The sequence below is a fragment of the Eriocheir sinensis genome, chromosome 15 (genome assembly GCF_024679095.1).
Source record: "Eriocheir sinensis breed Jianghai 21 chromosome 15, ASM2467909v1, whole genome shotgun sequence".
NCBI lineage: Eukaryota > Metazoa > Arthropoda > Malacostraca > Decapoda > Varunidae > Eriocheir > Eriocheir sinensis.
This window is the reverse complement of record NC_066523.1, coordinates 7,367,585-7,393,530: the sequence shown is the minus strand read 5'-3', so window position 1 is coordinate 7,393,530 and position 25,946 is coordinate 7,367,585. Positions and strand designations below refer to the sequence as shown.

General features: G+C 43.7%; 1 protein-coding gene across 6 annotated transcripts in view; it reads right to left on the bottom strand.

Moving 5' to 3' along the window:
• Positions 1-25,946, bottom strand: part of LOC126998870 (uncharacterized) — a 62,066-nt gene that overhangs the window by 35,942 nt on the left and 178 nt on the right. The window contains exon 1 of one of the 6 annotated variants that reach the window (XM_050861054.1): positions 17,121-17,252. The exons of 1 other annotated variant lie outside the window; for it this stretch is intronic. The gene's annotated coding sequence lies outside the window, so the exon portion shown is untranslated. Of the gene's footprint in view, positions 1-6,505; positions 6,980-17,052; positions 17,253-25,946 lie in introns of those variants that run through there. 4 more of the 6 variants (XM_050861055.1, XM_050861053.1, XM_050861051.1 and 1 more) reach the window with 4 other exon arrangements.

The following is a 25,946-nucleotide window of genomic DNA, read 5'->3' as shown; positions in this document are numbered from 1 at the left end:
TTCAGGCATAGAGAACCTTATATTAAGTTTCATAGACTGATTAATACAGTAAAGTAAGTTAAGACGAGATAAAGGAGGTACTAGTTAAATTCTACCCTCTAATGATCCACCAAGTAAAAAAAAAGAAGAAAAAAAAGTGAACACTACATTTAATTCTACGGGGAACTTTGTAACAATTTTCACAGTGTAATAAGTGCAATAAAGTAACGTAAAACCAAGTAAAGAAAGCACTACGTTAAATTCTACCCTCTTATGATCCAGCAAGTAAAATGAACGAGAAAAAAGGTGGACTCGTACATTTAATCCTCTCGTCGGACCAACACATCTACAAATACACGAGATTTCCCCGGCTGATGGATGCAACAGGCGCAGCGAAGCGAGGCAAACGCATGCATTAAGTGTACAACGCCGAGTCCGTCCGATTAATCATGTTCATTTAACTTGAAGTGAAGTAAAGGTTGCACACACGCATTAACTTCTACAGCCTGACAGATACGGTAAGTGCAGGCGACCAAGGTAAAGGTGGAACATTGTATTAAGCTTTTTCCCGTGTGATAAAACGCAATGAATAGTGAAAGGAGATACAGGAAGAGCGTAGTGCATCAAATCTTATAGTGCACACATATTGAATTTTAGAAACACATTATATTGAGGCTTTTTCCGTCTGGCAAAAAGAAATATAGAGTAGAACGGAACACAGAAAGAGCGTACAGTGGAGTCAGATATTAGAGGTACCTGTGTTGAATTTTAGTAACACATTATAATCAGCCTTTTCAGTTTGATAAAATGAAATATAACGTAGAACGGGACACAGGAAAAGCGTATAGTGCATCAAATCTTAGAGTAGAGCCGGGAATTTTGGGGCACAATGTTGATATTTAGTGCAACATTATACTAAACTTTTTTCCGTCTGATAGAACGAAAGATACAATGAAACGAGATAGGGGAAGTGTAGTATAGTGCATCAGATCATGGAGTGAACCCAGATATTTGGAGCACTTACGATGAAGTTATATTAAGCCTTTTGAGCAGCGTTGCCAAATTATCGTACTAACCACATATCGTATCTTTCATTTTTATGCCTCAAACTCTCGTACCTACAAAAGTAACGTGAGAAAATCAAAGTTAGTGCTAAAACTGTTGAATATTGATGTTTTTCGTTCTTTTTTGTTATAGTTATCGGTCAGCAAATAATAAAATGAAATGCGATGAGTACGATAATTTGGCAACGCTGCTTTTGAGTCTCATAAAACAGAATATAAAGTGGAACCAGGTACGGAAAGAACGTATAGTGCGTCAAAACATACAGTGGAGCCAGGAATTTGGGGCACACATGTTGAATTCTAACCTGACGCATACAAATAAGTCGGGAGGCAAGGTAGACGCAGCAGGCACACATATCATTTCGCAGCCTGACAAATACAATAAGTGCCGGGGAGCGAGCGGTGCCCATCCATCCTCCTCTACCTGCGAATTGGTACCAAGGTTGGGTCTGTGTGGCGCCGCGTGTGGGCGTGTGTGGAGGGTCACCGAGAGGGCCAGGGAGGAGCGGAAGGAAGGAAGGAAGGAGGCGAGAGGGAGGAAGGGGAGGCTGGAGGTGGAGTAAGGGGGAGGACTGACACCCCACGGCCACCTCCTCCACCGCATCCACCCACACGCATTCACTCCCACTCCCCGCAACTTCCACCCTCCTTCCCCCCCTTCCCCCCAGCCACAGGACACCCTCAGGGACCCCCACAGGCCAAGGGCTTCACCAGGAGCAAAAAGAAGCCACAGCCACCTTGTATGACGGAAGTAAAGGGTAACGAATGAGAATCCCGCCCGGAGAAAGTTCGCTTCGACTGCTATTTACTGCTGCTCCTTCCTCCCTCCTTCCTCCCTTCCTTCCTTCCTTCCTTCCCGACTCGTTCTACCCCGTCCCTCCCCCCCCCCCTCCCCCCCCTCTTTCCCCGACTCTCCTTCCCCTTGTTGCCTGTCTGTCGTCTTGCCTTCCCTTCCCTTGCTCATGGTGATTCTCTCTCTCTCTCTCTCTCTCTCTCTCTCTCTCTCTCTCTCTCTCTCTCTCTCTCTCTCTCTCTCTCTCTCTCTCTCTCTGTGTGTGTGTGTCTGTTTTTCTCTCTCTGTCTGCCTGTTTCTCTCTCTCTCTCTCTCTCTCTCTCTCTCTCTCTCTCTCTCTCTCTCTCTCTCTCTCTCTCTCTCTCTCTCTCTCTCTCTCTCTCTCTCTCTCTCTCTCTCTCTCTCTCTCTCTCTCTCTCTCTCTCTTTATTTAAACATGAGATACATATGACAAAAGAGCGGGGAAATTGTCTCCATGCTAAAGACGACCTCTGTCTTGAGGTCGCCTATCTTAAAGCATTGTCACTAGTTGTGCTTGCTCAGGCGGATGTGACCAGGGCGGGTAAGTGCGACACCAGGCATGAACCGCCACCTTCACCTGTTGGGTGTTCGTTGCCCTAACGCCCACTTCACCCATGAAAGCATTCTCTCTCTCTCTCTCTCTCTCTCTCTCTCTCTCTCTCTCTCTCTCTCTCTCTCTCTCTCTCTCTCTCTCTCTCTCTCTCTCTCTCTCTCTCTCTCTCTCTCTCTCTCTCTCTCTCTCTCTCTCACCCTCGTTACCCCTCCCTAATTACTGTGCTCGTTGCCTTAATAGCCCTCATCAAGTAGTTAGTCCGGCCGGGGTGTGTATGGCATTATTTAATTACGTGGTGACTCCGAGCGGAAACATGTAATAATAAGCGCGCGGGGCAAAAATGGGTCCTAACGAGAGACTTCCTCACCTGTTACGACTTAGGGACATACTCTTAGGGGGATATTCAACGTACTCTTTCCAAATGCTAAAAAGTAGATCAATCGGGTTCCAATGACTCTTGCTTTAGGTTCATGGTACAGAGGAAGGGTCAGTCTACTACCAGGGTCATAAAACTATCCATGGAAATGCCCAAAACTCCTATGAAAGCCTTGTCAAATGCGTGTGCTTGGGTGCCGAAATGCCTTAATATTTCGGCACTTAACCTCACGTATTTGACAAGGCTTTCGGAGGAGTTTTTGGCATTTCCAGGGGTAGTTTAATGGTCCTTCTGGTAGTATGTATGACCCCTCCTCTGCACCATGAACCTAAAAAGACACTCATTAGAACCCGATTGATCTCCTTTTTTGGCCTTTGGAAATAGGTGATGTGAGAGGCGAAATCATTTGACAATACATATTTGACAAGTCTTTCGTAGGAGTTGTGGGCATTTCCAGTGGTAGTTTTATGACCCTTCTGGTAGTCTGACCCTTCCTCTGTACCATGAACCTAAAAGAACACTAATTAGAACCCGACTGATCCCCTTTCTGGCCTTTGAAAATTATTGATGTCAGAGAGAGGCGAAATCATTTAACAATACATATTTGACAAGACTTTCGTAGGAGTGGTAGTTTTATGACCCTTCTGCTAGTCTGACCCTTCCTCTGTAGCATGAACCTAAAAGAACACTTAATTAGAACCCGTCTGATCCCCTTTCTGGCCTTTGAAAATTGTTTATGTCAGAGAGAGGCGAAAGCAGCTAACAACACAAGCCTTTTAACCCTTACCTGCCGCCTCTCTGACAGACTCCCGCTTGTGTTCTTAACCTTGGCATCAAAACTCACTAAGATGAAAGAGAGGCGGACACGGACGAGTCTTCATAGAGGGGGTGAGGGGGTAAAGGGGGGGAGGGATGCGAGGGTTAATGAAATCAGGAAAAAATAAAAATAAAAATAAAAGGTTGACGAGCTGATAGCGATTGACGGGCAGGGAGGAGATGGATGTGGTGGGTGGGTAGGGAGTGTGGGGGTAGGGGAGCTATCATGGGAACAAGGACTGTCTACTCTCTCTGTCTGTCTGTCTATCTATCTCTATCTATCTATATTTATCTATATTTCATTGGTATTCAAATATAAATCTCTAAAGTTCTCTAAATTCTATACTATTCACTACAATATCTACACACGAATTCATTCATCTATATATACTACAAAAACTTACCCTGAGCACCACGTCACTTATTCATACTTATACTCACTCACATTCATTCATACTCATTCATATTCATTCATTCATTCTCATTCACAAACCTCATTCCCACAGCAACTCTTTCTTTCTCTTTCTTCCTTCCTTCGATAAACAACATCAACAACCCGCACGACACAACACAGCGCCACAATGAGCGATAATGAAAATGATAATCCCATAAATGATGAGACGCAATCCGATCCTCTTTTGGCGCCATTAATTCGCCTCTGAAAGTTGTCGATGGTGGAGGTGATGGTGTCTCGGTCGGTGGTGGTGGTGGTGTCGGTGGTGGCTTTTTGTGGGCTTGTGTTCTTCCGTTTATGGCGTTGAACTGCCCCGGCCTGTCCAGAGCGCCGCCACTATGCCACCCGCTGCCCCACTTCCCTGCTCAAACGTTGACTTCCTCTCTCTCTCTCTCCTCTCTTCTCCTCCTCCGCAGCTAAGAAAACATCGATGTGTATTTGAGCCTATCGCCGCAATCCCTCCCCCATTCCCTTTTGCCTCCTCCTCCTACTTCTACTACGGCTATACTTTTGTTTCTTCTTTCCCCTACTTTCCTTGTTCTCAATCGTTGTTTTACTCTTCCCTTCATTTTTCCTCTTGCTCCTTTGCTTCCTTTTCCTCTTATTATTCTTCCCTCTTGCTTTTCCTCTTTTTCTTCCTTCCTTATTCTCAACCGTTGTCTCCTTCTTTCCTCCTTTACTCTAACTCCTTTTATTCCTTCTTCGTTTATTATTATTCCTTTCTTTCTTCCTCTCTCGCTTCCTGTCTCCTCCAACTTCATTTCCTCTTTTTATTTTCTTCCTCGTATTTTTCTATCCCTCCTCCTCCTCCTCCTCCTCCTTCTCATCCTACTAATTATTATTCTCCCCGCTGCTGTTCCTCCTCCTCCTCCTCCTTATCATCACCATCCTCCTCCTCTTACTCATTCAACTTCTCCTCCTCTTCCTCCTTCACCTCCTTCTCCCTCGCATCCTCCTCCTTCCTGCTGTTGTTCCTCCGCCTCCTCATCCTTCTCCTCTTACCCATTCAACCTTCCCCTCCCCCCCCTCCTCATCCCCATCCTACCCTTCCCCTTCTCGTCTCGGCAAACAGGTCCGTCGCTTAGCTTTTTAACTTTCGCACGTACGTCTTCATTACCCGCCCAGGAAAAAAAAAAAAAACATAGAAGAACACACACACACACACACACACACACACACACACACACACACACACACACACACACACACACACACACACACACACAGAAATTAAAAGAAAGCACGGATGCCTTGTATTTATTTTCAGGGTCATTTGTTTGTACTCCTTCAACCACACGCGTTTTAATCGAATCAGGAAGACAGACAGACAGACAGACAGACAGACAGACAGACAGACACACACACACACACACACACACACACACACACACACACACACACACACACACACACACACACACACACACACACACACACACACACACACTTAATTTTACTGATCATGAAGCAAAAAAAAACATACAAAAAAAAACGAAAGTAAAAATCCTCTCTAACACCTTTGCTTGCTTATTCTATCATCACCATCTCTCTCTCTCCCCTGTCACCACCACCATCATCACCATTCGACACAAGAAGAATAATGATGAGAGAAAACCTCACACCACTATAAAAAAAAAAGCCGAACACCCTGTAAACTTCAGTGCTAACACATCCACACACACACACACACACACACACACACGATCTCCGAACATAACGCGTACACATTTGTCACTGCACACGCGGACAAATGGCTTAGCGTCGTGTATATGGGCACTACACAGGTTCGCAAAGGAAGGGGGCTGCGATGGGAGGGAGGGGGGCAAGGGGGCTATTTGTTTCGTTTTTGATCCTCCTCCTCCTCCTCCTCCTCCTTTTCCCTTCCCACTTCCCTCTCTTCTCCTTTCTGTCTCTAGATTCTTCTCCTTCTCCTCTGTATCAATTTCGTCATTCTTATTAATTCATTTTCTTCTCCTCCTCCTCTTCTTCCCTTTCCACTTCCCTCTCTTATCCTTTCCGTCTCTTAATTCTTCTCCTTCTCCTCTGTGTCAATTTCGTCATTCTTCTTATTAATTCATTTTCTTCTCCTCCTCCTCCTCCTCTTTCCCTCCTACCTCACTTTCTTCTTTGTCTCCTGCTCCTGTTCCTCCTTTTACTCCTGCTTCCTCCTTATCAATTCTTCCATTTATGTTCTTTCTCACCCTTCTTCTTCCCTTGCCTGATTATGCCTCCCTCTTCTCCTCCTCCTCCTTCTCCTCCATCTTCCACTTCTCTCCTCTCCTTCCGTTATCATTCCTCCTCCCTCTCCTCGTTTTCTCCTTCTCCTCCTCCTCCTCCTCCTCCTTCTGGTCCTCCCCCGCGGATCGCAGTGACAGGAACAAGTGTGTGGGGGAGTATCAGCAGCAGCGGGGGCACCAGGGACCAGAGTGACCCCTCGACGGTGACCTACCTTGACACACATTGCGGCGCCGCGGACACTTTACTTCTCTTCACTTCACTTCACTGCACTTCACTTCACTGTTAATAATAATGCTTCTTCGGCGCTGTGACTCGCCTAAAAACGGCTTTCACTCCTTGTTAGAAGCCTCTGTAAATAACTATGTATCTCTATGTATCTCTTTCTTTATTCATTTCTTATTTTTCTGGCTGTTTTCCGTCTTGTTGAAGTAGCATTGAAGTTTCCACACGTGTTTTGCTTTTATGTCATTTTTCCGACAAAGGTTTGTGGTGCGTGCGTATGTTCGTTTGGCGTCTGCATATGAGGTGGTCTCGGTCTTGGTCTCGGTTATCTGTGTCAGCTGAGGCAGGAAGAAGCGCCGCTGGGACAAGCACGCGTGACCAAAGGGCTCGTGGCTGGGAGTCGCTGGTGAGCCACTGACTGCCTCCTGAGACCCGGCGCGGGAAACTGAGTGTCACTGAGCGAGGCAGCGGCCCGCCCCTCGGAGCTCCGCTGGCCTCCGCCCGGAAACTCAGCAGCCAGCCCGACCCACTCCCTCCCCCGCCCCCCACAAGGTTTTATGCCGCCCTCTGTGGTTTGCGGAGTTCCTTCCTCGAATATTTGGGACGGCACGAGGAATTACATACGCTGTGGCCTTATGTTGTGGTCAATGTGGTGTATTTTAGTTTTTATGTCCCCCTCCAGTTTGTTGGCATTACGAAGTTCCTTCCTCGAAAATTTGGGGGCGACGCGAGGAATTACGAACGGTGTGGCCTTATGTCGTGTCCTGTTGTGATGTATTCCAGTTTTTCTCTCCTTCCATTATGGTGACAAAGATAAAAACGTGGTAGTATGGAGTTCCTTCCTCGAATAGGGAACAACACGAGGAATTAAAAACGCTGTGGCCTTATGGTGTGGCACTGGGCCTTGTTGTGTATTCCAGTTTTTCTCTCTCTATTATGGTGACAGAAGTATAAACGTGTGGTATTATGGAGTTCCTTCCTCGAATATTTGGGAGCACCACGAGGAATTACAAATGGCGTGACCTTATGTTATGGCCTCTTGTGACGTATTTTAGTATTTCTCTTCCTCTATAGTCACAAGGGTAAAAACGTTGTGGCACTTTATTTTTGCCTATTATAATGTACTCCTGTGACTCTCCCTTGAATACGGAGATAATAGGAGTAATTAAGAGTGCCTTGGCCTTAAGTTCTTCCTTGTTATGATGTACTCTGGCGACTCCCCTTTAGATACGTTGATAATAAGAGTAATTATACGAATGTGTTGGTCTTGATTTCTTCCCGGAGGTATTTCAGCTGTTCTGTCTTGTCATCAGATCGAAAGAAGTTGATACCAAATAAGTTCTTCTGACTATCATGCACTTGTGTCGTTCAGCTCGTCATTATCATTACGTTATAGGATTTTTTTTCTTTTTCTTGCTGTTCTCAGTGTTGTCATTAGGTCGAAAGAGGTTGATAATGAAACGCGTTCTTTAGATTCTCATGCATTTGGGGTCATTTAATTTCCCTTGCCTCGATCAACACTTGTTATTACGATATATGATTAAAAAAAATTCTGGCTGTTCTCAGTGTTGTCATTAGGTCGAAAGAGATTGATAATGAAACGCGTTCTTTAGATTCTCATGCATTGGGGTCATTTAGTTTGCCTTGCCTCGATCAACACTTGTTATTACGATATATGATTAATTTTTTTTCTGGCTGTTCTCAGTGTTGTCATTAGGTCGAAAGAGATTGATAATGAAACGCGTTCTTTAGATTCTCATGCATTGGGGTCATTTAATTTGCCTTGCCTCGATCAACACTTGTTATTACGATATATGATTAAATTTTCTTCTGGCTGTCCTCCTTGTTATGGTAATTAGGTCGTAAGAGATTGATGATTAAATACTTCCGCTTGTCATGCACTATAAGTCTTCCAATATGTCGAGGCCGGTCTGGCGTCGGCTCCCGCGGGTCCTTTCCTCCCCTCTGCTTTGCCACAGTCCCAACACCTATCTCTTCCTCTCATATGTAAGCTATAGGTAACATATGAAAGGAAAAATAGGTGTTGGGACTGTGTGGCAGAGCAGAGGGGAGAAATGGACCCGCCGGAGCCAACGCCAAAACGGACTCGACAATTTGGTTTCACTATAATATCGTTTAATTCGTCTTGCTTCCATCACTACTTTTTCACTGCGTTATAGGACTTCTTTTAGCTGTCACCTTTGTTGTCGTCATTAAATGGTAGGATGTTAGTATTTAAATAACTTCTTCCGCTTCTCATCCAATGGTGTCGTTTAATTCGTCTTGCTTCGATCACTACTTTTTCACTGCGTTATAGGACTTCTTTTAGCTGTCACCTCTGTTGTCGTCATTAAATGGTAGGATGTTAGTATTTAAATAACTTCTTCCGCTTGTCGTCCAATGGTGTCGTTTAATTCGTCTTGCTTCGATCGACACCTTTTTCACTGCGTTATGTGATTCTCTTCTCGTTGTCGTCTTTGTTATTGTCGTCGCCGGAAGGAGGGAGGGAGGATGGGGAGGAGGGAGGGAGGGAGGGTGATGATAATGGAGTTCAATCGTCGTATGCTTCCTGTTGTTCTCTCCGTCTTGCTCGGATCACCACCACTCAACACCACACAGCACAATACAATACAACACAATACATTCACGTTTGTTTGTTTGTTTGTTTTAATACCACATGAGACGTTGTAGGCTACCTTGAAACTCCAGGAAATTTATTGTTTATTTTTTTCTATATATCTCATTTGATGCACGTGATATTTTTTTCATTACATCACTTTTTTTCTCTTTTTTGCGTTTTTAGAGAGAATTTCAAAACATGAGGTAATGATGCTTTTTAATACTCCAAAGACTGAGTTTATGAAGTTATCGAAAAGACTCGTATTGACTCACTCTCTCACTCACTGCATCACACTCATTCACTCATGGGGAGGGAGACTAATTCACCCAAAGAAAGTAACACCATCAACTCCTCTTCCTCAACATCCCACCTTCCCTCCCTTCCTCTCTTCATCCTCCCACTCTCTCCATCCCTTCCTCCCTCAGCCCCTCCCACTTTACCTCCACTCAGCCAATCCCCTCTCACTCTCTCCCTTCATGTCCTTCCTCCGATCCTCCTCCTCTCCTTCTCGCTCCTCTCTGTCCCTCCCGCCGCCCCCTTCCTCCTCCCGCCCACCTCCAACCTTGCTAACTTATTCAGCCTCGCTCCAGATAGGTACCGAAGCCAACGTGTTATTATGTCAGTTTTCACGCTCTAGGTGCTCAGTTGCTAACCCGCCTAGCTGTTCATGAGGGGTAGGCGGAAACGTGGGATGTGTTGCGGTAAGGAAGAGGAGGATGTGCATGATGATGAGGAGGAGGAAGTAAAGGGGGAAAATATGAAGAGGAAGGAATGGAGAGTTGGATAGGAGAAAGCAGAAGGGAAAATATGTAGAGGAAGGGATGAAGGGTTTGGGAGGAGGAAGAGGAGGACGGGGGAGACGAAGAAGAAGAAGAAGTAGAAGGAAAAGCAGTAGTATGGTAGTGATAGTAGCAGTAGTAGTAGTGGTAGTAGTAGTAGAAGTAGAGGTAAATGTAGTAGTAGAAGTAGTAGTAGTAGTAGTAGTAGTAGTAGTAGTAGTAGTAGTAGTAGTAGTAGAAGTAGAGGTAAATGTAGTAGTAGAAATAGTAGTAGTAGCAGTAGTAGTAGTAGTAGTAGTAGAAGTAGAGGTAAATGTAGTAGTAGAAATAGTAGTAGTAGTAGTAGTGGTAGTAGTAGTAGCAAATACCTAGCAACAAGATGAAAATGAATAAGTGGAAGGAGAAAAGAGAAAAATGAAGGAAAAAAAAGAAAAGGAAAAAAAAAAGAGAAAAAAGGAAGAAGAAACAACAACAACAAAAACAAAAACAAAAACAACTACAACAAAAAGGCAATGAAAGAAAAAAAGAAAAAAAGATCCACCCAGCGACCCCACCTACCTGCACACACCTCTCTCTCTCCCTCTGATCACCCACCACACCATACAGAGCGCCAATACCTCATCCCACCCCACCATTAGCAAACCAGCCCGGCGCGGTCGATTAATCAGTGGTGACGTCTATGGGAGATTTGTGGTCCAATTGTTACGCAGCCCTCCGCCCTCTGGCCCGGGACAAGAGCCTCAGTAGAGCATAACGTTGGTGGTGCTGTGAGGTCATTGGGACAGATGGGGAGAGGGGTGGATAGAGGAGAGGAGAGAGGGAGGGGTAGTGGTGGTGGTGGTGTGTTGAGTCAGAGCGTGTCGAGAGGTGAGTGGGTTGGGATGACGAAGGAGAGGGAAGGGGTTGAGTAGGAAAGGGAAAGTGGAAGCGGGGAAGGGACAGGAGGGAAAGGGGAAGGAGGATATGAGGAGATTGGGAAGACAGGAGAGAGTGGGAAAGGAAGGGTAAGAGTGAAGAGGTGAAAATAAGGGGAATGGGGAAAAGGGATGAAGGGAGTAGAAGGGAGAGTAAGAGGAATGATAAGAAAAGGGGGATAAAATGAAAGGGGAAGAGAAAAGAAAATAGGAGGGAAGGAAAAGAGAAGGGGAGAGAAGAAACGGAAAGGGGATGGGAGGAGAAAGATGAAGAGGAAGAGAGCGAGAAAGCGTAAAAAGGAAAGGAAAAGAGAAGAGGAAAGAGAAAAGAGAAAGGAAAAGGAAAAGAGGGAAGGGAGATGAGGAGAGGGAATGGAATGGAAGGGATAGAGAGAGGGGAGGGGCAAGGGAAGGAAAAGAGAAGAGGAAAGAGGAAGGAGAAAGGGAAAGAGAAGAGGAAAAGGAAAAGGGGAAAGGAAAAGAGAAGAGGAAAAGGAAGAGGGGGAAGGGAGATGAGGAGAGGGAATGAAATGGAAGGGATAGAGAGGGGAGGGGCATGCAAGGGAAGGTTATTGAAGGGACATGACGGAAGGGTTTCAGAGCGGTGCCCTTCCCTCGACGTTAAAGCGTGTTCGTGTCCGGCGTTCGTTATGAAGCGCACCCGGAAGTAGGAAGCGGGTCGGTCACTTTTTATAGCGTAATGACATAGAAGACTTTTATAGCGAGCCTTTTATTAGTTTGATCGTAGGACTTAAATGGGGGAGATAAATTGCTTCTCATTATCCAGAGCTGCCCAGGATTAAAGTTTTGAGGTTTAATAAGAGGGTGCAATGGATATGTCTGATGTGTGGCAGTGATATAGATGAATGGTATGATTTATATTTATGTGATCTCCGTTCTTTTGTTCGGAGTTATCAAGAGTCTCCAGATGATTAGGTTTTGAGGTTTAAGAGAAGGTTGGTATAGGTGTCTTGAAGGTGTAGCGCCAGTAACATCATTATGGAAGAATATTATGATTTGTGTTTTCTGTTCTTTTGTTCTTCATTATCAAAGGGATACAGATGATAGAGGTTTAAGGTTTAACACATGCACATAAATCTAACACAGTCTAACAATCATTGAAGAGATTTGTTATAACCTTTTTGCACTCTTGTTTCTTGTCTTCCTCTCAAAAGTTCACAATCGATTAAAATGACCTCTATACCTTCAAACACTGACTGCGTATGAAAATTTAAGATTGAACGCAAGTCTAATATTTTTTTTTTTTTTTGTAGCAGCCACTTAAAATTTCATAACGTATTTCTTCATCTTTGTTCTTTGTTTTTATCATATCCAAGGCGACAATGGTTAATTAAAATGACAGATCTAACAGGTATTTTTTGTGTTGTATATCAGCCACTTAATATTTCATAACGTATTTATGGTCCTATGTCCTTTGTTTTTTATTACATCAGAGGCGACAATGGTTGATTAAAATGACAGATCTAACAGGTATTTTTTGTGTTGTAGTATATCAGCCACTTAAAATTTCATAACGTATTTGTGGTCCAATGTCCTTTGTTTTTTTTATTACATCAGAGGCGACAATGGTTGATTAAAATGACACATGTGCACCGGCCTGCGCTGACAGAGATTCAACCCGCTACGTGCCTGGGTTGTGCCTGTGCCGCGGGTCTTATTAGGCCGGCCCTGTTTGTGGATGCACGCGTGTCACCGGGTAATCACTCAAGGCGATAACGGATGGATGTCCACGGGATGTACAAATGAGCCCTCCAAAACACTATAAGCAGTGATATTTACCTTAAATTATTCCTACTTAAGCAATGACCTCGGGCTTTAACGATAATTCAGTCTTCACACGCTGATCAACTTGCTCCTCCTCCTCTTCACACATCGTTAAACATCAGTCAGACAACCATCATCGCTGCCTCGTCCTTCTCCTTCCCGTTCTTTCCTTCCTCCTCCTCCTGCTCCTCCTCCTCCTCCTCCTCGTCATACCTCAGTGATATTTCCATTTTTAACTTCTTTCTCAAACCTACGCCTGATTTTTTTAAACGTTGTACTTGCCTTCATCAATAGTAATGTGGCTGATGTGTCTTTTTTTAATGGTTTTCAAGGCGTGATTAGTTGGTTTTGTTGATTTTTTTATATCGCTTTTTACGACTGTGTTTGTAATGTGTTGACTTAACTCTGTGAAAATCCAACACTTCTAACTAACTTCGTCCCTAAAAGAAAATCAAAAAGCCAAAATAGCCACGTAAGTGTTGATAAATGCTAACACGACGTTTCAAAAATCTTGCGCTAATGTCCCCCCCTCCCAATACTCTTGACCATGATCCAATTTCTTTATAGGGTTCGTTTTCACTACAAGCAGAGCAGAGCAGAGCAGAGCAGAGCGGTTAGTAGCGGCATTAATTTGGACATAGTTTTGAATGTACAGACGCTCAGGTGTTCACACCGTAAGCAGAGCGGCGCACCGCGGAGCGGAGCGGCGCATTCTGGAAATTTGGTCGTATTTTTTGCTGCTCGCTAGCGGTTCTCCACGGCTCCACCCTTCAATCAACATGGCCAAGAAGCCATCTATATAGGTGAGTTTTTATTGCTGACGCCAAAATTACAAAAACTGACCAGATTGTGCATAGTTGAGGTACATTTTAACAATATATAATAGCCGTATGCTTAGAAAAGCTAATTTGGTGATATTCTAATCCTATACCCAATCATCAGTGACCCACACAGCCATGGGACTTGGCTTTAACAACGAAATTCCATGTTCCTTTGTAAATCGTTACATTTTTTCATCATCCTTCCAGATAAACAACGAAGAATTTATCGGGCTGTTGCCTGCGAATGATTCTTGTGCAGGTCGCCCTGCTCTGCTTACATGTGAACACCTAACCGCGCCGCTCCGGTCCGCTCTGCTCTGCTCTGCCCTGCTCTGCTTGTAGTGTGAACGAGCCCATAGGGGCAGTGCGAGCGGGCTTTTCTGTTTGTTTGTTTTTATTATTTTTGCCCTTGAGCTGCTTCCTTTACTGTAAAAATAAACTCACTAACACTATTCACTACAACACTAACACAACTCACTACAACATCACCACTAACTGCACACTCAACACCTTCATACCTGTGGACGCGGTCGGCCAATTGAGGCATCCCCATTCCTGTCAGCCTTTATGAACTCGAGGCTTATTTAAAGGTTCTGATCGTGGTTTCTGATTGTCTTAGTAATGGAAGCTCACCCCAGAGTCATCGCGATCATGTTCCACGACTGATTATATTCTGGTCTCTATTGTCTATTTTGGTATCTATTCTCTATTCTGGCCATCCCTAATTAAGTTCGTTCCTTCTTAGGCTCGTAGGAGAATGGAAGGGAAAGGGGAAGGAGGAAGTGAAGGTAAAAGAGTAAGGGAATGGGGGAAGGGAGAGGAGAGGAGGAAGAACGAAAGGGGGAGAGGAAGGAGGAAGCGAAGGAGAAAGTGTAAGGAAGAGGGGGAAGGGAAAGGAGAGGAAGAAGAAGGGAAAGGGAAAAGGAAAGAAGAAGGGAAGGGAAAGAGGAGGAGTAAAGGGAGGCTAACGAGAAGGAGTTTTAGGTATATTATCGAATTTTGAACGCGTTTATAATTGATGAAAGTTGATAAAAGAACACCACGTAAAAGTTGTATAAATATTCTTCGTTGTGTAAAATCTAATGCACGGAACTATTATATCAAAACAACGCAGTGATGAACGTGTGAATATTTAGTGAACATACAATTGATTAGGGTTTCTTTTCTACATTCAGTCATCAATTTCTTCTTTATTTCAGTCTTTCCACTTTCTTTTTTTTATGTGGGTCTTCACTTTTTTGTCTATCCACTTCCTTTCTTTATTTTATTTTAACCGTCCACTTCCTTTCCTTTTTTTCATTCCTTAGATACTCTGTCCACTTCCTTTCTTTATTTTATTTTAACCGTCCACTTCTTTTCTTTTTTCAAACTTTACTCTGTCCGCTTCCTTTCGGTTTTTATTTTTTGTTGTTTTTTTTGTTGTTTTTTCAATCTATCCACTTCCTCGTCACTGTTTCTCACGGTCCTCATTCCATTTCCGCTGCGCAGTGATTTCCAAGTGTTTTTGTTCCACTTTCTCGGCCTCACTCTGGCCTTCCTTTGATGAGGCGAAGAATGTTCCCACCATTTTCTTCTTCATTGTCCTCTTTTCTCTCAACCACTTCCTTCCTTTTCCTCATATCTTACTTCACACACTTCCTTATTTGCTTGCTTCTTTTTCTCTCTTTCGTCGTTCCTTTCTTACTTATCAATTTCCTTCATGTCATACCTTCCTCCTTTCTCTCCATCCTTTCTTTTTTCTCTTCTTTTCCTCCTCCCTCGTGTCCTTCCTTCCTTTCGTCATTCATTCCTTCCCTCCATTTTTCTCCTCCTGTGCTTCATCTTTTTCTTCCCTCGTTTAATTCTTCGTTCCTTTCTTATCTCCTTTCCTTCTTCACTTCCTACTTCATTCCTTCCTTCATTCCTCCTTTATCTTCCTTCTACAGTTCTCATAGTTTTCTTTCTTCCCCTTTCTCCTCCTTTCATCACCTCCTGCCTCCTTCCTTCCTTCCTTCCTTCCTCCCTCCCTCCTTCGCTTCCTTACACAGTTCTCATAGTTTACAGCGTACTTCCGTTCTTTCCTCATGTTTCCTCCCTGCCCTCAAATCCTTCTCTCCTTCAAACTACTTTTACTCTTTTTTCCTCTCTCTGAATGTGGTTGGTCGCTTCCGTGAACCATTTTAACGACGGTAGGCTTCCTGCTTCACCGGCGAGTCAGTCAGCCAGTGGGTCAGGCGGTCAGTCAGTCAGTCAGCCAATTAGTCAGTTAAGTATTCCGTCAACTGGTCACTTAGTCAGCCAATCAATCAATCAGCGAGCCAGTCAGCCAGCTACTCAGCCACTAAGTCAGCTAGTCTATCAGTCTGTTAGTCACTTAGTCAATTAGTCAGTCACTCAGCCAGTCAGTCAACCAGTTAGCCTGCCAGTCAGCCTCTCAGTCAGTCAGCTTGTCAGCTAGCCAGCCAGTCAGTCAGCCAGTTTTCCATTTAGACAGTCAGGCAGTCAGTCAGCCAGTTTTACATAGATTTAGTCAGTCAGTCAGTCAGTCAGTTAGCCAGCTACTCATTTAGTCAATAAATAAATAGTCAGCCTGTTTCATAGTCAGCTGGTCAGTCAGCAAGTGAGCCAATCAGTTAGTCCGCCAGCAAATCGGTCAGTCAAACAGTCAGCTAGTAAGTCAGTCAGTCAATCCGTCAGCTAGTCAGTATGTCAGTCAGCCAGTCCCCCAGTTGGCGAGTCAATCCGTCAGACAGGCCGCTAGTCAGACACTTGGGTCAATCATCCGGTCAGTCCGCCGCGCCACCCGTCGGGAGGTACGCGGCGGTTCCCATCATCCCTTCATCACTATTCGCCGCCACAACTTTCACCTCCTTCGTTAATCCTTTACCAGGCCCCACTCCCTGCACGCCTCATTGATTCAGAACGCACGGATACCCGCCTTTACTTTGATCACGGCTTCCTCGCCACCTCCAGCCCACCACATCAATGACTCCGATCTTGTTGGCATCCCCGAGCGCTCCGACACGTTCGCTTCAGCATTGGGAGGAATCTTTACAGCAAATTATCATCTGTATCGACATCACCATCATCATCATAATGCCCTTGACGCTCATTTTCTCTCTCTCTCTCTCTCTCTCTCTCTCTCTCTCTCTCTCTCTCTCTCTCTCTCTCTCTCTCTCTCTCTCTCTTCCAATCTATCTATCTATATATCTGTCTTTATCTATCTATCTATCTATCTCTATCTACCCATCCATCCATTTATTTATCTATCTATCTATCTACCTATCTATTTATCTATCTTTTTTTTTGTTTATGAAGAAAATCTATACGAAATAACAATCATAATGTACTTTCTCTCTCTCTCTCTCTCTCTCTCTCTCTCTCTCTCTCTCTCTCTCTCTCTCTCTCTCTCTCTCTCTCTCTCTCGTTGTCCTTGCCCTTCCTTCTGCTTGCCGCCGCCGCCGCCGCCATCGCCGCCTGTTGCTGCTTCTCCCTCTAACGTCCATGTACGTCCATGATGTCACGTCCGCCAACAGCAGAACATAACCGCGGAAGACTAACAACGCGCTACCACAAATTCCCCATTTCTTTCGGTTTCCTTTCCCTTTAGTGGCTTATATATGCGTTTACTTAGTTACCAAACACTTTTTTTTATCCCTGTTCAGCGTCGGGGGCTTGCGAGCGGCGTGGCTTTCCCCTCACTCACACACTAACACAGAAGGTACTGATGTCTCGGGCGGGAAGACGGCGGGACCAAGGAAGAGGCGGGGTGGGTGGGAATGATGCGGCTGGCCACTCGGTCCGCGGCCACCCTGTCCATTCAAACCGCCAACCTAGGATCATGAGCTTAATATATACACACACGCACAGACGCCTCCGAAACCTTGACATCCTTAAGTTCACCCGCAACAACGAGGAAGATGACACCAAACCAGAGCAGATTAATTTGACTTTCATAACCCGTGGAGGCAACTCTCACAGGAGCTCTTTGTTTACAACTCTACAGCCACCACCACGAGGCCGAGGCGGGGCTTTCCACTTCACCCCCGGAGCTTAATCAGTGTAGCCTGCATTGTTTAGTCTCCCTTCAGCTTCGGGTAAAGAGAAAACGTGACTTGCTTTGCCTCACGATCTAGCCCCGCGGGAAAAGAACTGCGTAATGAAAAGGAGGATGGTTGGACATTATCACGTATAATCTCTATGTCCTGCGATGTTTTGCCACTGCTCTGCTTTGGGTTAAAAATAGACAAGTAAATAAAAAGACGTGACTTCCTTTCCCTCACGTTCTGCCTCCACGGGAAAAGAACTGCGTGCTGGGAAGAAGGAAGATGCTTGGATATCGGCACGTATGATCGCTACATCTTGTTCTGCCTCAGGTTAAAAATTGTTAAGTAAGCAAAAAAGACGTGACTTGCTGTACCTCACATTCTGTCCACACGGGAAAAGAAAGTCGCAAAAGGGAGGAGGAAAATAGTTGGATATCGACACGTATGATCGCTTTGTCCTATTCTGCTTCGAGTTAAAAGAAAAACATGTAAAAAAAAAAAAAAAAAACGTAACATGCTTTACCTCACATTCTACGGTAAAAGAGCTGCGTATTGGGAAGAAGGAAGATGGGTAGATATCGGTACTTATGAGATCTGTCCTGCGATGTATAAGTAGATAAAAAGAGAGACAACATGCTTCTCCTCACTTTTTAACTACACGGGGAAAAAAATAAATGTGTGAAGGGTCATATGAGGATAGTTGGTTTTCCGCACGTCTGGCATCTGGGGCTTCATGTTCAGTTCATCGTTATAAACAAAAGAATATATTATCCTTGCATGTTCTTACCCATGACTGATGATTCTCCATGCACCTGACAAAATCCAAATCTACCTTGCTTCACCTCAATATGTATACAATGGCAAAGGAATTTAATAGTGGAAGGATTCTAGACAGGATGGAAAAGTATTGTTTTATGGAAGGATTCTAGGCAGAGGATGGGAAATGTAAAGTGTTAGGGAGGGATTCTAGGCAAAGGAAAGGAAAGTAAAGTGTTAGGGAGGGATTCTAGGCAGAGGATGGAAAAGTAAAGTGTTAGGGAAGGATTCTAGGCAGAGGATGGAAAAGTAAAGTGTTAGGGAAGGATTCTAGGCAGAGGATGGAAAAGTAAAGTGTTAGGGAAGGATTCTAGGCAGAGGATGGAAAAGTAAAGTGTTAGGGAAGGATTCTAGGCAGAGGATGGAAAAGTAAAGTGTTAGGGAAGTATTCTAGGCAGAGGATGGGAAAAGTAAAGTGTTAGGGAGGGATTCTAGGCAAAGGAAAGGAAAGTAAAGTGTTAGGGAGGGATTCTAGGCAGAGGATAAAAAAAAGTAGTGTTAGGGAAGGATTCTAGGCAGAGGATGGAAAAAGAAATGTGTTAGGGAAGGATTCTAGGCAGAGGATGGAAAAGTAAAGTGTTAGGGAAGGATTCTAGGCAGAGGAAGGGAAAGTAAAGTGTTAGGGAGGGATTCTAGGCAGAGGATGGAAAAGTAAAGTGTTAGGGAAGGATTCTAGGCAGAGGATGGAAAAGTAAAGTGTTAGGGAAGGATTCTAGGCAGAGGATGGAAAAAGAAATGTGTTAGGGAAGGATTCTAGGCAGAGGATGGAAAAGTAAAGTGTTAGGGAAGGATTCTAGGCAGAGGATGGAAAAGTAAAGTGTTAGGGAAGGATTCTAGGCGGAGGATGGGAAAAGTAAAGTGTTAGGGAAGGATTCTAGGCAGAGGATGGGAAAGTAAAGTGTTAGGGAAGTATTCTAGACAGAGGAAGGAAAAGTAAAGTGTTAGGGAAGGATTCTAGGCAGAGGATGGAAAAGTAAAGTGTTAGGGAAGTATTCTAGGCAGAGGATGGGAAAAGTAAAGTGTTAGGGAAGGATTCTAGGCAGAGGAAGGGAAAGTAAAGTGTTAGGGAGGGATTCTAGGCAGAGGAAGGGAAAGTAAAGTGTTAGGGAAGGATTCTAGGCAGAGGATGGAAAAGTAAAGTGTTAGGGAGGGATTCTAGGCAGAGGAAGGGAAAGTAAAGTGTTAGGGAGGGATTCTAGGCAGAGGATAAAAAAGTAAAGTGTTAGGGAAGGATTCTAGGCAGAGGATGGAAAAGTAAAGTGTTAGGGAAGGATTCTAGGCAGAGGAAGGAAAAGTAAAGTGTTAGGGAAGGATTCTAGGCAGAGGATGGAAAAGTAAAGTGTTAGGGAAGGATTCTAGGCAGAGGAAGGAAAAGTAAAGTGTTAGGGAAGGATTCTAGGCACACATGATCCTTTGTGGCCTCATGATCATCGCTGTTTAGGGCCATGATTCACCTCTAACCCCGCCGCTGTCCCCCCACGACGATCCCGCGGCCTCGTCCTCACGCCCTCGCCGCCCTCCGCCCACTCACTCTCCCTCCTCCCCGCCGTTCTCCACCCACGCGCCCTCCCCCACCTCCCTTCCTCACCCTCGGCCTTGTTGCTCGCCTCTTTGGTCCTGGCCTGACGGAGACAACCACAGTTCGCCCTTCCCCGCCTCTCGCACCCGGCAATTATTTCTATCTTTTAATTAAACAGGCTTCCCGATTCATGGCAACTTTCTCTGACCCACTGCGTCCTTCTTCCGTTTTGTTAAAATTTATCCCAAAAAGTCAATTGCTTGTGGTGGTGGGTTTCTGCGCCTACACGGTTGTTAGTTAATCAAGTCATAATTCTTGCGTGTTGAAAGATTAATTTGGCGTGACATTTGTGTTAATTAGAGGCTAGGGCACCAAGAGCAGACAGGGAAGGCTTGCTCGTAGGATACACGGCGGCGAGGGCTCCCAGACGTTTCGCAGACCCTCATAAAACTGGGCTAAATTTGCTTGGTATGGCGAGGGAGTATTGCACTGCTCATCGCTCTTGAGGGGGAATTAAAGCACAAGGCTGCAGCTGCTAATTAAGAGAGTGGTCAAAAGTGAAATCGCAGGAAGAAGGAAATAACCATGCCTTTTGAGGATCGCTGAAAAGTGAAATTACTGGAAAATGTTGACACCATCTGTTGACAAACTTGGCTGTGGCGAATGCAGCTCAGGAAATGAAAGACCACACGGCTGCATGATGAAAGTTTTATATCCTTGTTATCTGGCAGCTAAAAATTAATTGATTTCGCGGTATGTAAACTGTATCAGTGAACGAGAAGGATAAAGGTGACATCAAGGAGACTGTTCATAATGTATCCTTGGTTGACACCCACGAACCTTACCAGACTCACAGTCCTTGGCAATACGTACGCTGTTGAGGAGTGCAGGGGGCGGGCGGCTTCCTTGAACCTACTCAGGGTCTGACACAGCGACATCCCTGGAGACTTCTTGGGCTGCCCAGGTGTATTGACTCATCCCTGGCACTCACCGGGCACGAGATGAACGGTCAGGGTGCACTCCTCTGACACCGTGCACAGTAACGAGAGTAGGGGAGCAGCCAAACAGAGCCCTGCCTGTGTGAGGGTCTGTGCGACGTGAATGGCTGGGCCTTCCGTCCGTAAAGAATTTGCACAGATGGGCTCTACGCATGCATATTATATACAAGGTTATAATGAATTCATTAACTTCGGTATCACTACCAATTAGTATTATGTAGTGTTATATGTTTTACATTTTTCGCATTTTAATATGTATATGCTTTAGAGCGAATATTATATTATTATTATTATTATTATTATTATTATTATTATTATTATTATTATTATTATTATTATTATTATTATTATTATTATTATTATTATTATTATTATTATTATTATTATCATTATCATTATTATTATTATTATTATTATTATTATTATTATTATTATTATTACTATTATTATTATTATTATTATTATTATTATTATTATTATTATTATTATTATTATTATTATTATTATTATTATTATTATTATTATTATTATTATTATTATCATCATCCCTTCGCATAAAGGCTACATATAATTGATCATATTTTGCAGTTGGTCAGCAAAAATCAGCAGTTCATATCAATGTAAAAAAAAAAAGAAGAATCCGCACAATTCGCAGTTGGTTTATGTACATAGTCTACGAAATCAGATCGCCACATTGTAAAAGAAATAAAATCAGTAGCCGTCCACGAGGATGGATTTATGATATTATGGCATCCTCAAACCTTATCCAGTTACGTACACGCTTTAATAACATTTTACTATTGCTTTGCGTAGGGTTCTTCAAAGTACGGGCTCCGAGTCGGTAGCTACTGGGTTGGAGAACTCTGCTCGTATATAGGGCCGCCACCTCCGACAGACAGGTAAATAAATACTGGCCGAGGGAGCTACACACCGTCAGTAGTGTTATCAGGAGCTTCAGGCAGCGAGGGCGTGAAGGTATTGCGTAAACTCAAACTGTGCCGCCTAGAAAATAAGGTCACTACTGAAAAATTCCGCTTCTCCCCTCCTCCCCCAAGAGTTATTCATCAGCCCTTGAAGCCCCGAGTCTACGGGAAGCACGGCTCACAGAGTTTCCTTGTCGTGCCGAGAAGAGAGAGGCAGTGAGGCGTCCCTTTTTACGCCTATTCTTGTGCTCTGAGCGTGATCTTCACAGTCTCTGAAGACCTCTGTGCCCGCCCTAGTTTTCATGACAAACACCCACACAAAGGAAGGTTCTGAATGGAGTAGTGTCGCTCATTGTGTTCCGTCCAACCTCAGATGCCACGCAGCACGCACGCCCCCGAGGCCATACGGCAAGGGTTCCCACCTGATGGGTCGTGACACCCGGGGGGCCTCGGAGGCTTGGCAAGGGGGATGCCAAACCTTGAAAGAACTTCTTAAATCTACGACAGAGAACAATCTGATACATCACCCGCAGGAATTCAGTTATCTTGTATATACTTTTGTCGTATCCGTCATAGCATAGCGTTGTTTTGTTACGTTAAGCCCCAAGGAAAATTTCAGTATCATTGTTAAGTTGAATAAATTTTACCGCTTATAAATTTTACTGCTTCTTATTTTATTGCTTATTTTTTTCACCTTCTTTCTTGGGGGAAAAAAATAAAAATAAAATAGCTGCATATTTCTCCTTTGACAGAAGACCCAGAGTAACCAAACATAAAACTGACAGCGACGTGATTAACATGTTACATGCAGATACTCGTAATCTCACGCCAACTTGATGCAGAGCCGGCAGCTTCTAGCCTCTGAGATAGCATGATATGAACCTTTGTTCGGGGGCTCTGTGAGCATGAAGGGTTCCGGCAACGGAGGTTCACCTTGGCATCCACAACCACCAATCGGTTCTTAGTTCTTAGTTTTTAGTTTTGCATTGCAAGATATCTTTAGGTTTTATGAGTCAAAACAAAATATATAATTGAAGACATTAAAACATTAAAATTCTCCATATGAGCTCTACAGCTTTATAAAATATTCGTCCCATAATGGAAACAGAGGCCGAAGTTTTTTTTTTAAATCTAAAACCGTTCCGCCGCCTATTATTTTTTTTCCCTGACGTACCGAACTATAGAGTTATCATCTGCACAAAAAGAGTAGCCTATATGTTGCAGATAGTTCCAGGCTCACGCATCCTGGAGCATAGGAGAGTGGTCTATAATTGTTAAGGGTTTACAGTCAACAGCTCCAGTTGCTTCATGGAAAAAAAAGTAACCACCTAATAACGTTACGAGAAGAGAGTCGAGGCGGTTTGTGTTGCCTTCACACTAAACTAGAAAATATGTGATATTGTGAGGTAACACTTAGGCGGCGCAGGACACTATCTGTAATTGTATAGTGAAATCTGTGCAATAAATAAAGAAATAACCAATAATAATAATAATAATAATAATAATAATAATAATAATAATAATATAGTAAAAAAGCTAGGTAATAAGAATAATCGAATGCACAATATTGAAAGTACGGATTACTAATTTAACTGAGCATTGTAAGAAGGCGGAGAGATGAAAACAAACCAAATTACTATAAAAATTTAGATAAACCATAATTCCATGACTACACGAATTCTTACACGCTAAACACGACTCGTGGAATGTCGACTCAGCAACTGGTTATATTATCAAAGGGAATTCCTGATCATCTTTATATCCGGCTTTGAATGATCCGAGTAAATCTTCAGGCCACCGATAAGACGTTTTCTGCGCCACCCGCCACCTCATGCTAAGGGGGACTAGTGTAAGGCCAGCGATCCCTTGTTTTCCACGCAGTCTCAGGTTATCGGCGTGCGTCTTCCTGTTTGTGCGTGAAGTGACTCTTTTAATAAGCCTCGGGGATTGCATGTGCTTTGGTGACGAATCTAAACTGCGTATTTTCCTCCCCTTCTTCTTCTTTGTCATTTATTTCCTCTTTTGCTTCTATTTCTTTTCTATTGTTTTTACGATTTCTTATATTTTTATCATTATCATTATTGGTATTATCATCGTTATTATTAGTGTTTTCATAGTTTTTGTTATTATTATTATCATTAGTAGTAGTAGTAGTAGTAGTAGTAGTAGTAGTAGTGTCATTATTACCATTAACATTATTGTCATTACAGTCGGCAGCAGAATCTATCATGCTAGAAAAAGCAAAAACACGTATGTATATAGAGGTATAGTGACGGATTAAACTAGTAAACAGAGCTACCACATAATACAGAAATAGGAAAAATTGTGGTTTGAGACAATGGATTAGGGGCATAAGGTTCCTAGGTTGGTATTATAAGACACTATCGCTTCACACATTAACAATTTCTTAAGGTTAAAAAGGAGGTCAGTCGAGTTCTAATGAGTGTTTCCTTAGGTTCATGGCACAGAAGAAGGGTCAAACTAACACCAGGGTCATGAAACTACTCCTGGAAATGCCCACAACTCCTGCGAAAGCCTTGTCAAATATGTGTTCTTGGGCGACGAAATGATTTTGAATACGACCCCTAGTGTCCCGCCGATCGTCAAGCGCCAGGTGTGGACTAACTAGGCGTAGGACAACCTTGGCACGGATTCCTGTCAGTCACGCGGATGTGTTGTGGTCAGTTATTATATTGTCGTCCTCTTCCTGACTGGCTGTGGCTTCCTGTCATTTACCGTAAACGCTTGACACATAAGTAGTAGTGTTGTTGGCGTTATACCTATTATTACTATTATTATTGTTATTATTATCATTGGTAGTAGTAGTAGTAATAGTAGTAGTAGTAGTTGTAGTAGTAGTAGTGGTGGTGGTGGTGGTGGTAGTGGTGGTGGTAGTAGTATTAAGTATTTGTAGAAGTAGTAGTAGGAGAAGTAGTAGGATAGTGCTATAGTAGTAGTGGTAGTAGTATAAAAAAAAAATATCGCCATTGTTATCAAATATTTTATGTACTCATCCATGCCTAACCAATCCAAAAGATAAGGCAAAGAACAAAAGTGGCTGGCTCAGTACGCCACCCAAACGCCCATTTAACGATTTAGGATATTCACCGAGTAGCCACGTCTCAAAAAGTTAACTGAATAGCAGAGGCCGAGAGACGCAGCCCCTGGTACGTACTGTTAAGAGGTTGTGAAATAGGTCGTGGTAGTATAATGCTTAACTGGGTCGCAGTAAGAAAAGATTGAAAACACTGATCCACCCAATTACAGGACACCTCAACCGCCTCTACGCACCTTCACCAGACACTTTTGAAAACTGTTTAAATCCGTGTAACCAACGTCCTTTTTTTTAAGTGCTGGCTATGGCGCCGGTAGGCTCTCTTGGACGACCCCAGTCCGTTAGGGGGGCAGGCGAATTTTATTTATAGTGGTTGCCTTGATGAATGACTCTTGTTTGGTCCATGCTGCCCTCGGTTCTCCACTTGAACTAAGTCGCTGAAGTTAGGGTTGATTGAAGGTCTGGGCAGTTTGTGGGTAATCTTCCGCCACTCGACGATGGTGGAAAATTGTCAGTGTACATCGGTGGGACTCGAACCTAAGTCATCGGGGTCACCACTCGGCCACTGCCTCCCCATCACAGCGAGGTTGATAATATGAAGCGAGTGAACAGAGAATGCATGTAATATAAAGTTAATAATGAGACTTCATGTTGTGGTATATCCGTTTGGTTAGGTATCCGTGTAAAAGTATACGGACACTTTGTATATAGTGGCGATGGTAATATTTTCAACAGAGAACATAACCGGGATGACGATCATGACGTGCATAACAGCAGGTCTTTGCATTGCGGTATGTTCTGCTTGGCTGGGTATCTTCGTGTGCAAAACCACAGACACGCAAACAATGCCTTAGGTTTAAATGCAGGCTTTGTGTGATGAAGACGGTATCGTTGTAGAGTGTGGCGAGTGTCCACAATGTATTCTTTCCTGCGTGGGGAGGATACAGGGAAAGTAGCTGCCGCAGTAAGCGAGGGTTGTGTGGCGAAAAAAAAAAAGGCGTTTTCGCGTAATTCAAACATTTTTTCATAAGGATACGTGGTCTAGTTAGCTTTATTATAGAAAAAAAGTGTAAAGTGAGAAGAAATACAGCGGACTTGTCTTTTTTTTTTTTTTTCGGTTTCCTCCAAAAAATGAGTAATTTTAACACATGTAAACAGAAAAAATACCTGTTTTA